This window comes from Hemicordylus capensis, chromosome 2 (genome assembly GCF_027244095.1).
Source record: "Hemicordylus capensis ecotype Gifberg chromosome 2, rHemCap1.1.pri, whole genome shotgun sequence".
Lineage (NCBI taxonomy): Eukaryota > Metazoa > Chordata > Lepidosauria > Squamata > Cordylidae > Hemicordylus > Hemicordylus capensis.
Window position 1 is genome coordinate 285,311,800 of NC_069658.1, and position 14,385 is coordinate 285,326,184.

Consider the following 14,385-nt stretch of genomic DNA (forward strand, 5'->3'; position numbering starts at 1 on the left):
GGGTAACTGTACTTCCCATTTATCACTTTTCCCCCCTGCACAGTGTGCTTCATCATTCAAGCAGTGATTGGCACAGAAGAAAAATCACTATTAAAGAAGAGAAACAATGAATATTTAAAAAGCCAGAATTATTGGTTTCCTCTTATGTGCAAATTAATGACATGTAACACTCTTGCCTAAAAATTAGCTTGCTTTTCATGATATCAGAGGAGCTGGGGGCAGATATTAAGATCCTAATATAAACAATTTATTTATTTCTCTTCCAATGTACAGAATAGATTGATACCATTAATAGTCTAATGGTCACAATCTGGCAGGAAAGACATTCTTAAAATTTAAAACATTTTGAAGCTCTCTCAGAAATTTCACTAGTTTTACCACAATAATTTTTGCTTCTTTTGAATTTCTTGAATGACTTTTCTTCTTAAGATTATATTACAGAGCTAGGGCCAACAGCATTACCCTAATATTTTGTGTGACACACACCGATGAGATTGACTTGTAGTGTTTATCAAAAATAAGTGTAGATGGACAATAGGGTATCTGGTTCAGTGCTCAGAATTAAATGCTGCTTTGCTAGATTAAACCAAGCCCACGTGAACAAAATAAGGTGGTAGAATCCTTAGGTAATAATGTGACCCCTGCAGCTTTCGGTTTCGGTGGGTGCGGGCGGGTGGGTGCTGATGAAAGCTGCAGGGGATTTTGAGGGGGTAGAGAGTTTAGGAAAAGGGTCTGTTATGACCCCACACCATGTATGTAGACCGTTCCCTAAATTCATATAGGCCAATGTTTTGCTTCCATCATTAACCAATCAAATGCTTGTAAAAGTTTACAAGAAAGCTACAAAAGTGATAGTCATCCCAGCTTTTGGTGCCCGTCATCTGATATGCTAAGAATGTGGCAGTTCCATTTAACTGTCATGACCAATCCTTTATAGACCTCTCATCCATAAATCTAACAATTCTAAAACTGTTGCTCTGGCTTACAGGGCTATTCAATGATTAATGTGGCATTAGAACTCATTCTGCTATCCCATTTCTGTTTCAAAAACACATCAAAATATCTGTTATTCAGATGAGAAGATGATGTGGCAGAGCGTATTTGACAAACTCAGCAATATAAATGAAAGACAAGGGAAATGAAACACATCAAGACGATTTGCTATTACAGTCATTGCTCAAGAAAATCTAAAGATTGTCAGTGATGCTGGTGAGGCTATTGTTAACATATCATTTATTGCTTATTTTTCAGCTTGTCTAAAGGTGCTGGAAATTGAGCAGAATGAATCACATCTGAGTGTGCCATTGGATCAGAAGAAGAAGCTGAGCCCTTACTGGTTAGAATATTTATATATATTTTCTTGCCCTTTAAAAAAAAATCATGAAAATTATTATTTATCTGTTCTGATATGGTGTAGTAGTTTTGATTGTCAAATATTACCTGCTCATAGGCTTTGTATTTAGGTGAATCAGATGGAAATCAGCTCCAAATGAAGATATTTCTGTCGTTTTTCTATTCACAATTATCAAAAGCAAGGATAATTTAATTTATCCCGGATCGGTTTATCATGGGACTGACACATTATATTGTATATTGTTATTATCTATGAGCTAAATATTGTCTGAGTGCTGTTTAGAATGTCAAGAAATTGGAATTGTTCATATAGACTATGAAACCTTACATCTCAGGACTGATATGGTAGGAAGCCTGTTCTACCTTTTAACTTGAGGTGATTTGAAATGTCCCTCCCATTGTCTCTGCCAAATTATCAGGTGGTGAATATGGGGGACCAATTCTGAAAACTTTTCAGGCAGCTTGACACATTCTCAGAGACTTCTCACTCCATTAATTGTCACCATTTTTTGCCTGAGAAATTTCTTACCCAACTGAGAGTTCCTGGGTTTTCCTAGAAGCCACTCAGAAAGATACTATGCAATGGCTAGTACTGAACAAAAAGGCTCATTTTCAGATAGAGAAAACTGGGGGTGGGCAGGACCCAGTCTGGCCCCCACCTCTGGCAGTGAATAAACATGGTGGTTCCCAGTGATGGATGGGGAAGCAGTGAGGAAGCAGATTATACTTTTACAATTCATAAAATATCCCACCACTACTATCCCACCAGCGCTCCACGGTCCTGCTCTCTGTGGACCCCACCCCCCACCATTTTAGTTTACCAATGTGCATGCATGGCCACCATTTGAGGGGCTAGCCTATAAAAGACTTTTTTGAACCGAGCCCTCAAATGGCCATTGCAAATGTGCACTGGCCAGCTGAGTGATGGTGTGCACAGTGGGGAGGGACTCTGACCAGAGCTGAGTAGTGGGACAGCAGCAGTGGGACATATTACAAATTTTTAAAGGTATAATCTGCTTTCTCACTTCTCCTGCTGCCACAGCCAGTGCCAGCCACCAAGTATGACAGCTGTTAAACTTATATTCTATATGGTGCAGTGTTAACAGTGAGTTTCCTCCCTCCGCTTTTAAAAAAATGATGTTATTCCCTGCCTTTATGGGTAACAATAGCACTAGAAGCACTGAGGTTCAGCATCATGGTAGCTGACTCATCCAACAGCCGTGTGTGTGTGTGTGTTTTCATTCATTCATTGATTCATCCATTGTGCAGTTTTTATACTGTCTTTCATAAGGCCTCCAAAGTGGTTTATGAAAGTTAAATTACAATAAATTTTCATAAAAATCACATTTAAAACTTTAAAATCAGTTTAATAGTAGAGCCCATAAAGCACCAAAAACAAAACAAAACCAACCAACCATAAAAAAGATAAAGAGAAGCAGGAAAGCTGAGAGACTTGGCAACCCCTGGGGGGGTAAAAGCCTGAATAAATAAAAAGGTCTTTAGTTGTTTTTTAAAAGCAGCCACAGATGTTAAAGAGCAGACATTCACTTGGAGAACATTCCAGAGCCTGGGGGCAACACCAGAGAAGGTCCTGTCCTGCATGCATGACCATTTAGCCCAGTAGCGTAGGGAGGTCAGCGGCGGCCCTGGTTCATCCCAGCACCAGCAACCTGCCTAGCCACACCCCCTGCATCTGACATCAGTGTCTGACATCTGATGCAGGGGGCATGGCCACGCACCCATTTGCAAGCAAAATCCGGCTAGCGCCATGTTCACAGCATGGCTGGGAGTGGCTGTCCCTTAAAGGCAGTGAAAGCTGCTCCCGGCCACGCTGTGAACACCCACGGTGAAACATAGCCCCTGAGCACAGCGGCCCAGGTTCTTCGAACCAGTTCATGCTATGGTGGCTCCGCCCCTGATTTAGCCTCTCTCAATGTCAGCACATGGAGCAAAGGCCCCCCTGATGACCTTGTTGGGCAGGCAAACAAGGGAGTAGGCAGTCCTTCAGGGCTCAAACCAGTTAAAGGTAATAACCAGCACCTTGATTTGGATGTGGAAACAAATTGGCAGCCAGTTCACCTCTCTCAAAATAGGTGTCCGAATGAGGGGTCCAGAGAGAACCCTGGCAGCTGCATTCTGTACCAACTGAAGTTTCTGAATATTCTTCAAGGGCAGCCCCACATAGAGCACATTGTAGTAATCCAGTCTCTGTTTGGCCTGTGGCAGCAATAAAAGAACTACTACTAGTAATCCAGTCATGACATGACTAAGGCATGGATAACCATGGCCAGATATGCCTTCTTGAGAAAACAGCACAGTTGAAGCATAGCTGAAGCTGTGGAAAGACACCCCTGGCCACTGCCTCCACCTGAGCTTCCTAAAGCAGAGCCAGGTCCAGCAACATCCCCAAGCTGTGCACTTGCTCTTTCAAGGGGAGTACAACCCCGTCCCAAGCTGGTTGAATCACCCAACTGGCTTTTCTACTGACCAACAGCCCCTCTATCTTGTCTGGATTTAACCTCAGTTTGCTAGCCCATCCATTCCATCACTGCCCCCAAACCCTGGTTCAGTACATCCACTGCTTCCCAAGGATCTGCAGATTGATGATGCTTCAGTCCATACCTCCTGATGACCTCTCCCAGTGATTTCATGTAGATGTTAAACATCCTGGGGGACAATACTGAGCCTTGCAGGACCCCAAAGGCCAATGAGTCAAGCAAAAGTCCCCAAGCACCACCTTCTGGAACCTCCCCGCAAGAAAGGACTGGAACCACTCCAATGGATCACCCCCAATCCCTATACCTGAGAGGCGGTGCAGAAGCATACATGCTCAATGGTATCAAATGCCACTGAGAGGTCCAGCAGAAGCACTCCCCCTGTCTTTCATAAAGACTTTTTTTTTTAAATTATGCATTTCCAAATGCCCCAGGAATCATGTATTTGTCTAATCCCGTTTTAAAGCCTTCTAGATTTGTGGCCAAACATACACACTTAAAATGGGCTCTAATGCCATTTAAACTATGGGGCACTTAAACAAATGTGAAAACCCAGACTTGTGCATATACTGGTTAAGTGGAAATAATTGTATTTGTCTGAAAAATAATATATGAAATCTGTTTTAATTCCACAAGTGTGTGTGTGTGTGTGTGTTGGGGGGGGGTCCAATGGAATGTGGTGGTTTTTTTTTACTGAAAAGCCCTCAATAATGGTTGCCATGTGGAAAAAATTGAAGTGCATCTGCATTATTCAGAACATCTAAGAAGATTTGGCTGGGAACAGTAGATTTCAGATTTTGTGAAAGCTCCTAGTTTCATCTTTAAAAGCCCATTGAATACAAAGGCTTTGTCTGGGTGATGACATTGCCAAAAACCTGTTGTTTAATGAAAGAAGAGACCTGACACCACCAATTTATTTATCTGAAATTAATGCTTTTTTTGTAATGCCCTTCACAATAGTGTCTACTTTCTCTGGCTGTTCTATCATAGAAACACAAATTACAAAGAGTGGGGAAAAAGAGAAAAGAAGGAGCACTTCTCATAATTATATTTTAAAATCTTTATTATTTTTCTTACCTTAAAGATTACACTAAGAATAAATACGTAACTTTAAACTAGAGAACTAAATGTACTGTAAGTCTTTTCAATAAGAATCAATAGTGTAATGTCCACTAACAATACCATTTCTAAATCCTTGCTGATTATTTACGCTGTAACTTGCTTTTAAGATGTCATTTATTAGGTGTCCTTTTATTCTACTTGCCAGACATTTATAATGCAAACAACATCAGTGGAGGAATGGGGGCCAAAAATTGCTATTCTTATTTATGTGGCAGAAGCTTCCTTTGCCAGTCTTATCTGACTGCAGAATTCATTTTGCCAAACATTCCCAGTCATGCCCAGAGTGTTTGCCGGATCACACTTTTGTGCCATCATAAATAAATAAATTAAACAGTTAAAGTTTCTATCAAGAAAAAGCACCCTATCCCCTATTAAGGAAGATTTCACTGCATCTCTGTAATGACTTATGGTGCTTGCCTTGCTTCTCCATCTATTCTGTTGTGTTCCTGCATCAGGTGTGACTGGACTATTGGTGTGACTGGTCTATTCAATAGAGCCAGGCTGGCAGACACTTTCTTAAAGCAACAGAGCACAATAAAGTTATGTGGGGAAGAGGGACATGGTTGATTTCCTCCCTGACTCATTCATTTTCATGTAAAGATAACACACATACACACCCTGTATATGGGAATGGGAGAGACAAATACTAAGGTTGTTCTCACAACCAGACTGGGGAAAATGGGGGGTGGGAGGCAGGCTCCTACCTTCCTTGGCCTTTTCACAGATGACCAGAGGCTCTTCCTTGCTCTGCTGTTGGTGCATCCAGACATCCAGTGCAGCAACAATCGGCAGAGCTAGGATCCGGAGGATAAAGTCCTCCTGTCAGGGGCGTATCTAGGATGTGTCAGGCAGGGCATGTGCCCCGGGCGCCACTTGAAGGGGGCGCCATTTTAAAAAATTAAATATTTTGAAAAAATGGCCGCTGAAAACAAAATGGCCACCGTGAATGCTCAAATGGACTCTGTGAGGCCCTAGGCCATGCCAGGCCTCACAGAGGCCATTTGAGCATATGCGGTGGCCATTTTGTTTTCAGCAGCAATTTTTTTTTTAAAAGGCCTCCACACATGCTCAAATGCAAGGCCCTAGAGGCCAGCGGGGGGAGGGGGAACCTTTGAAGACCCCCCATGGCCTTTAGGAAGCTCCCCAAAGGGGCTACAGGTAATTTTTTTTAAAAAAATTAATATAATATAAGTCACTGTACACATATTCAGTTTGGCACTATGTACAGAGAATCAGGGCTTGTGAATACTGAGCTGAAACTTATGAGCTAGGAATGTATTCATTTGCTCTTACTTTGCTTCTTGTGATAAGTGAGTTAAATGTGATGTCTTAATAATATGGCTATTAATGGTGAGTTTGTCTTTGAATCAGTGTGAAATCCTTAGTATTAAGGCCCACTGGGAGTTTCTTGCTCTCTTTCTCTCATTTTAACTGTCTTTCTGAAATACTAGAATCTGTTCCAAGCAGTGACACAGTTTACTCTGCATATCCTTTAATTATTTTCAGAGTATCGGGGAAAAGTCAAATTCTCCATTTATTTTTAAAACTTATGTAATAGTGATGCTACAATGCATAGTAGAGAATTAGACAGGCATTTCTGTTTATTTTCCCAAGAACACCTCCACATAGTATTTGGGTATTTCATGAGCCCCAGCATACTGAAATTTGTAGTTTTCCAGCATTTTTTGGTCTGGAAATAGTTTTTGAAATTTTAAAAGATTAGCGAGCTTGACTTGTATTTTTGAGCTGATATTATGGTAAAGTTATCTGAAAGATGGGTGTCAGATGTTTGGACAGGGGGCGCAATTTCAGTGCTTCCACTAGGCGCTATTTTCCCTAGATATGCCTCTGCCTCTGGTATTGCATAATGTACTCAGGATGTGCGAGCCAATTGTTCCATTTAAATCCAGACTAGATTTGAACTGACCTGGCCCAGTCTGGGCTCATCCAGGTCCGGTCTGGTTCGGCCATTGGTTTGGCCAGTTTCAGCCATTGGTCTGTTTTGGGAATTGGTTTGGCCATTCAAAGAGCCAGCTCATGGTCTGGCTTGTAGGTATATTGGTAAAGGGGAATCTGGTGAGATTCTCCTTTTTACCTTTAAATTCCAGATTTTTACCTGGAATTTTTATATTTGAATAAAATTTTAAGCTTTTTACCTTTAAATTCTTTTTAACCTTTAAATTCTAGGTGTCAGAGCAGTGGTGGCAACATTGGCAGTGAGGGCTCCTTCAATCCCCCCACCGGCCTTCCAAATGACAGCCCAGGCTGGATGTGGCCTGATTCGGGCCTATGCACATGTGTGAACACCATTTTTGTGACATTTGTGCATCATGGAAGCCATCTGTGTCACCATGCAAATTTTGTGGCGATGCAAATGGCCTCATCACATGTGGGAACCTCATGAAAATGACTTGTGCATGTGTGCAGAGGCCCAAATTGGCCCACAGCTGGCCTGGACTGTCATTTGGAAGGCCAGCGGTGCTTTGAGGTAGTTTTGCACTGATGGCTTTGACAGGGTGGTGAGGTAGGAGTGTTTTAGCCCGGGTACAAAATCGGGCTAGCTGGTGGAGGAGCACCACAACTGAGACTGATCTCGGTGGTTCTCATGACCAGTCCTACCTTGGCTAGCGCTGCTCTCCCCAGGTAGAGCTGGTCATGAAAAGTAAAACTAGAAACAGGTTGGAACAAGGTGACAAACTTCCGAGTTTAGTCAAAATCCAACATTCACCAACCCACATCCAGCTAAGGAAGTTTCAATGCAGCGAGTGCATTGCATTCCGTATTCTGGATGTCACCAACTGAAATTCCCATCAAGAGTTGATCTGAATAACTCAAGTTAGTTTGAGCAGTGGACATTCTTAGAGGTTCATTATCTCAAGTATTCATAGAAATGTAGCCCAAGGCTATAATTCTATACACTCTTATGTGGAAATAATTCAAATGGAACTTTCTAACAGATAGGTTTCAGACAGTATATAGAAAGTCTGTGCATAGTTGAAAATAGCAGATTCTGACAACACATGACACAACAGTTCAGTAGCACTTTCAGGAGGGACCATGTTGGGTCCTCCCAATCGTCATGTCATGAGTGTCGTGTTAGGCATCCAACATGTCTCTTGGACTCCCCCCTACTGCCCTCCCCTCCTCCCCTTCCCATCTTGTACAGGGTGGGGGCAGGGGATAGGCTGCCTCATTTCCTCTTAATTCCTACTTAGGATCACTACTTGGGTCCTAGAAGAAAAGCTGTCCTACTAGGTATCTAAATGGCCCAGAAATGCTTCTGGGATTATTTGGGTCACTCAGGCACATAGGTAAGGTAAAGTGGGTCATCAAGTCTGTTTCAGCTCCTGGCACCCACAGAGCCCTGTGGTTTTCTTTGGTGCAGGAAGCATTTACCATTGCCTCCTCCCACGCAGTATGAGATGATGCCTTTCAACATCTTCCTATATGCTGCTGCCCAATATAGCAGCAGCGGGGATTCAAACCGGCAACCTTCTGCTTGTTAGTCAAGCATTTTCCCACTGCTCCACTTAAGGTGGTTCAGGCACATAGATGAACAGCTAAAAAAGAAAGTCACTTTAAAAATCAAGTCTCTGGTATGTGCTTCAAAGCAATGAAGAAGCAAGGCAGTCTTTCCCTTGTCTCCACTCTGTTACAGGTAATGAGAAGAAGGCAGAGGGCTAAGTGGAGGAGAGGACAACAAAGAGCAGGGTGGGGGTCAAACAGAAATGTTTCAATAACTGTGAGTTCTGGAATGAGAGCAAGGATCTGTCTCAGAGTTCCTACTGTTGGAAGCTCCTGCTTTTGTTGCAGTGCTCTCTTGGACAACCTTCCAACATGTCAGCTCTGACAGGACTGCACAACCCTAGTATAGAGAGGTTCCAGTAAAGTTCCCCCAAGCCAAATTTGGGGTGGGGGGGCCTGCTTTAGAGACAGGGGTGGGGAGTAGGGAAAGAAATATGTGGAATGAGAATATGTTAAGTAAGTTGCATGTAGAAATGTTTCTGCTAGTGCATATTTGCAAAAATATACCTGTTTTATATTCTTACCATCTTGTGAGTTCAGTTGCTATTTGTGCCCCCAAGAACCCATATGTTAAAAATATTGCATGTGTCATTTAAAATGTGCCATTTTGTGTGTGTGCGTGCATGTGTGTGTTTGTGTAAATCACTTTGGGAAATTTTGTTGAAAAGCAGTACATAAATATTTGTCATCGTCATGGGGTCTGTGTGTGTAGGGGGATGATGCTTAACTTGCTGGTGCAGAGGGGTGGGGCTACAAAGGCCTTTAGGTCCAGGCTCCAGAATTACCTAGGTGCACCTCTGCCAAAGAGTGATTACAAAGATAATTGGTGGGATAAAGCAGTCCTGTACTCCAATCACAGAAAGCTGATAGCAACAATAGAGAGAGAGAGAGAGAGAGCGAGCGAGCGCACACACACAAAATAAATCACAGTCATATACTGTATATACTCTGTGTGTGTGTGTGTGTGTGTGTGTGTGTGTGTACACACTTCCCATACAATCCATTTTTGTCTATGTCCAATTCTTTCACTGAAAGACAACTCTCAGTCAAAGCCATTTACTCAGAGATGACTGTGATTCATTTTGCTTTCTCTTCATGTCTCTCTTTCCATTTCTTTCTTTTACATGCAAATTCCCAACAGTATTTAAATGGTTTGCAGTTGTAGAGACCTTTTAAGTGACCCATGCTCTGCTTGACCAGAGCATGAACCCCTGGTCCAATCATTTATATGGAGGTTTTTCCTTCATGGGGAAAAAAACCACATGCTATAAAACTGCAGAGCACACAATAAAATGTGCACTCTTTTGTTTGAAAAGCTCATTTTTCAGTTAAGGGTAGCACAACAACTGCATAAATTGCTGTTTGTGCTGAAACAGGCTTTCAACAATCTTCCCTTGTATTTAAGAGTTTATACCCTACACTTGATTTTTTTGTTTTAATTAAAGATCAGTTTTCAGCAATTATTTGCTGTTGGTGTTTTAATCTGTGCCACCGAATTGTGTGCTTTAAAATTCCAAGCGTATTCCTTGCTGGAGTTGTAAGGGATGCGATGCATCAAAATGTCTTTTGTCTACTTGCTTAAGAAAAGCCATCCAGTGTGGTTAAAGAAGTGGCCTTGGTGATAGAATGGCTAATTAAAAATTAGCTGATCTTGGATAAATAGACCTTCGGTACACTTCATAAAGATCATAAAAACTGTAATAATAAATTAATTAATAATGCATGAAGAGAAAAGGACTCTAGACAGATCCATGCAGGCTCTCATCTCTGAAAATGGCACTTTAATGAAAGCATCTCACAAGGGCAAGTGTCCTTGACAGCTGATGCTTGGGATTTTTACATTCTCCCCTTCTCCCTGGTGCCGTGTGTTTCCAGAGCTGCCTTAGGTTTAGAACCTCTGGATGGAAGTGGCACAAGCATGAGCAGTCTAAGCCAGTCTAGGGCAGCCCAGCATGGATTAGGCGGCTCGTGTGCAGCACCAGGATCTGGGCAGATCCCGGTGCTGCTCACCCACCTAATCTCATCTTTTAGGCGAACCTTAATCCCAAATCATAATCAAGGACGGTAACATACTGTACTGCCATCAAGGATTATAATATACTGTACTGTCTATATTCTGTATATTATACTGTCTATAAATTGTAACCTTATTGCAATAAAGGAAAAAGAAAAACAAACAAACTCTGGTGCCGGGATTGTGTGTGTGCTTGGGCTGCTTGCAGCCCGAGTACACACAGAGATGGCTACCTAGAGTGCCCATCTCACTGATGTATCCCACAATGCACTGTGCTTGTAGCGTGGTGCATTGTGAGACATCCAGCAGCCAGGATACAAGTTGTGCTCCCTGCAGAATTTCTTTGATCTTCTGTGGGGGAAGGTAAGTTGGACACTGCCTCCCCACCATGCCCATTTGTCCACCACCCACCTAGTCGTGTGAACGGGCTTTATATTTGTCATTTGCAACTCAAAGGGAATGCTATTCATTTTAAAGATGTGGTGGTAAAGATCCAGGCAGTTCTACAATATGTTCATCTATACAATCAACCTCTGGCTTTGAGGTTAAAGGGTCTCATGATCTCTTGTAATATCTTCAGTGGCACACTGGGTTGCCATCCACAAGACACAGCTGGACATAAAAGGCCAATGGAAGCTGGTTTCTGTTAAGGTGAGCAAGGATTTGAGCAAGAGAGAGAATATTTTCACTTTTCATTCACTAGGTGGCCTGGAGTTGTATGATACCCAGAATGTAAGCACTCTACTCCTTTTTCCTCCCCCAAAGCTTCAATTAAGCAAGCTAATTTGTAATTGTTCGGTCTCATAACCTGTAATATAGTGCCAGAATTAAATGCTGGGACACATAAACAGCACATTAGTGCTCATTTATAGGCACTTTTTGCAAAAGATGTGACCGTGTGGCTCTATACTTCTGTTGTGTGCCAAGTGTCTTTTTAGACAAGTGCTGCTGTGAGATGATCCCTTCAGGTGTTGTCGACCCATTCCCAGGTGGTGATATGGGGTGGGCATTTCAAAGATTTTTAAGGGTGAGGAGTGAAACTTACAGGCAGTAGTAGTAGCACCTCTACTAGCAGTGCCAGCTCAAGGGATTGTGGTGCCCTTGGCCAGTTTTGCTCTGTTGCCCCCTCCCTTCACAAGCAGAGGGCACACAGGCAGAGGGCGCACAGCCCACCTGGCACATTCGTCCTTGTGCAGCAGGGGCTCCCATGATAGTGGAATAACCCTACCCACCTTCTCTCACCTGCCTCCTCCTGCATGCCTCTCATCGTCCCTTCTTCCCCCAGTCCCTCCTCTCTTTCTACATGACTCCCATGCTGGCCATGCTGCACAGCTCCCTGGTCTTGTCCAGTCTTGCCCATTGTACCGGCCTCACTCCATGATGCTGCTCACCACCCTCCAGCCATATGGCACTCTGTGCATTCCCTTCCATGATTGCCTGGCACGACACTCCTCTGTGTGTTCCTGTTCAACCTTCCCATGCTAGTTCCGGTGCAACCTTCCCACAGTTAGTTTGATGGGTTGGAGGTGATAGCCTAGAAGTGAGGAACTTCTTACACAGACTGGCCCCACCAGGGCTGTCCCTAGAGGGGAATGGGGCTGGGGCTGAATGTGTGGGGCCTCTTCACCATTTCAATAGCAAGTACGACTCCCCACCACCACCAAATTAATTGTCTTAACTCCTTCATAGGCAAACTGGCCATCGTTAAAGCTTAGGTTGCAGAAGCACATAAGCAAGCAAAGACAACATACTTATGTTATAAGAATTCTGGAATGGCTGGGCAGAGTTTATACTACTAAATCTATATCCTGTTCTTCTTCTAAGGAACCCAGACAAACATGGACAGTTTTCCTCACAACAACCCTGTTATGTAATCATGCAGTGAGTTTCTTCCTCAAAATTGCCCTCAAAGCATGGCTAAAATACTATTTTAATAGTAAAATAGTAAAGTTAAAGTAATATCCCCTAATTTTCCATACCAGCTATAACTGGAAATACACACTCATTTTTTCTGTTGGGGAAGAGAGGTAACAACTCATGTTAATGACTCCTCGGGGAAAGGAGCAATTGTAATGGGAATTATTAATGAAATGGAAATTTCAAAATATCCCCAATGACCTGCAGATACCAAATTTTGCATGGACAATCCACCAGAATATGCCCAGGAAAAGCTTGATTATTTATTTATTTTTATTTTGCATTTTTAGGAGAAATTGTGAATTGTGAATTTTAGGAGAAATTGTGAATTTTAGGAGAAATTGTGAATTGTCTTAACTGTTACTGTTCTAAAAGGTTTAACATTCAATAATAATTCCAAAACATACCCCCCCACCAGCAGAACCCCTCTTCACCCTTCCCTGGCCCTCTGCTCACTCACTCCCAATGTCTTCTTTCTTCCTCCCCCCCTTTCTCTCACTCTTCCTTTCTTCCTCTCCCTCCCCTCTTCCAGCCTTTCCCTTGCCCTACACTCACTTATGACCAGAACAGCTGCCCCTTGCAGCCTTCTGTCTCCCCTCTTTCTCTCCTGGGCAAGCACTTCACATGCTGAAGAACAGCGGGAGGAAGGAAGCAAGAAGCCAGTGCATGAGGTGGGAGGGAGGGTGGAAGGAAGGGACCAGCCAACTTGGGGGAAAATGCATGCATCAGAGAAGGGAAGGGAAGAAATGGCATTGGCTGGTCCTGGATGGGAAAAAAGGTGCAGAGTCTCAGCCTCCAAGAGTCAGTGGCTGCCACCTGCCTCAGACTCTCACCTGGCTGCTTGCCCCCTCCCCACAGTAGCTCTGCCAGGCTCCCTCCAACTGCTACTGTGTGATCCTCACCTCACTTGCTCTCTTCCTCCCTCTTTGCTTCATACATGCTGCACAGTTCCACACTGACTGGTTGTCAGTGTGTGAGGGTGCACACACAGCACCACCAGTTGAGGAGGAGATGGAGGAGAGAGAGCAGGACAGGCAGCTTGAGAAGTGTGCCAGCACTGGGCCTGTCCAAGTGCAGCTGGAGGCAATCGCCCTGCTAAGAGGAGGCCCAGAGGGTGGGCCTGCTCCTTAGCTGGGGAAGTTCCTTGCCTGAAGTCTCTGCTCACCTTCACCGTGGCACTGCCCTTGTGGGAAGTGTGGTGTGAATGGCATGAGTCAGATCATGTGCTCTCACGGGGGGGGGGGGGGGGTAAGCGGGATGCAGGAGTTAGACGGGCCTGGCCACAGGCAGGCTGGTCTGCACTCAGCCCTGACAGTGCCCCCACACCCGTGCAAGAGAAGATCGGGTAGACTGACTGCTGGCCTCCCAGCACCATCGGTTGTACATTTGGCTGCCTGGCAGAAGGCACTGCAGACCAGTGGCGTGGCCACCAGGAGTTTTGGCACCCTTAAACATCAGCGCCCCTGGCCAGTGCCATTTTGGCACATGCCTTAAGCTATCCCTGTCTACCAGCAGTCATGGGCTGACATTTGTCTGTGTCCACCCACCCCCCTCACTCCACTGAGAAAAATGCTTTTAAATGAGGACTTCTTGAGGGAGGAAAGCCAGGCACTATTCCACAGGAACTGAGAGCAGTGCTGCAATGGAATAGGTAATGGCAGTGAAAAAAGATAACTAGGTGGGGGATATTTGGCCCCCTTCTCCCCAACTCCACTGCTAATTTTGAAGTGAAACTTTTCAGTTAAAAAAAGTTGAGCTCAGCTCTGTTTTAGAAGTAGTATTCTGCAAGTTTACACTGGAATAGAAAAACAGCATCATACCTTCCCTCAGAGATGCATTTACAATCTCTACCAGGCCTTCTACAACAACCGCCCTGCCAGATAGTATAAGCCATGTAGGGCAAGGGTCAAGAGGACAGGTGATGGGCTGCACCGTTCCAATCAGCTTGTCCGCATCCTC

General features: G+C 43.8%; 1 protein-coding gene across 4 annotated transcripts in view; it reads left to right on the forward strand.

Moving 5' to 3' along the window:
- CHL1 (cell adhesion molecule L1 like) overlaps window positions 1-14,385 on the forward strand; it is a 382,907-nt gene that overhangs the window by 104,548 nt on the left and 263,974 nt on the right. For all 4 annotated transcript variants that reach the window (XM_053291775.1, XM_053291772.1, XM_053291774.1 and 1 more), the window contains one exon: window positions 1,252-1,336. The gene's annotated coding sequence lies outside the window, so the exon portion shown is untranslated. The remainder of the gene's footprint in view (window positions 1-1,251; window positions 1,337-14,385) is intronic.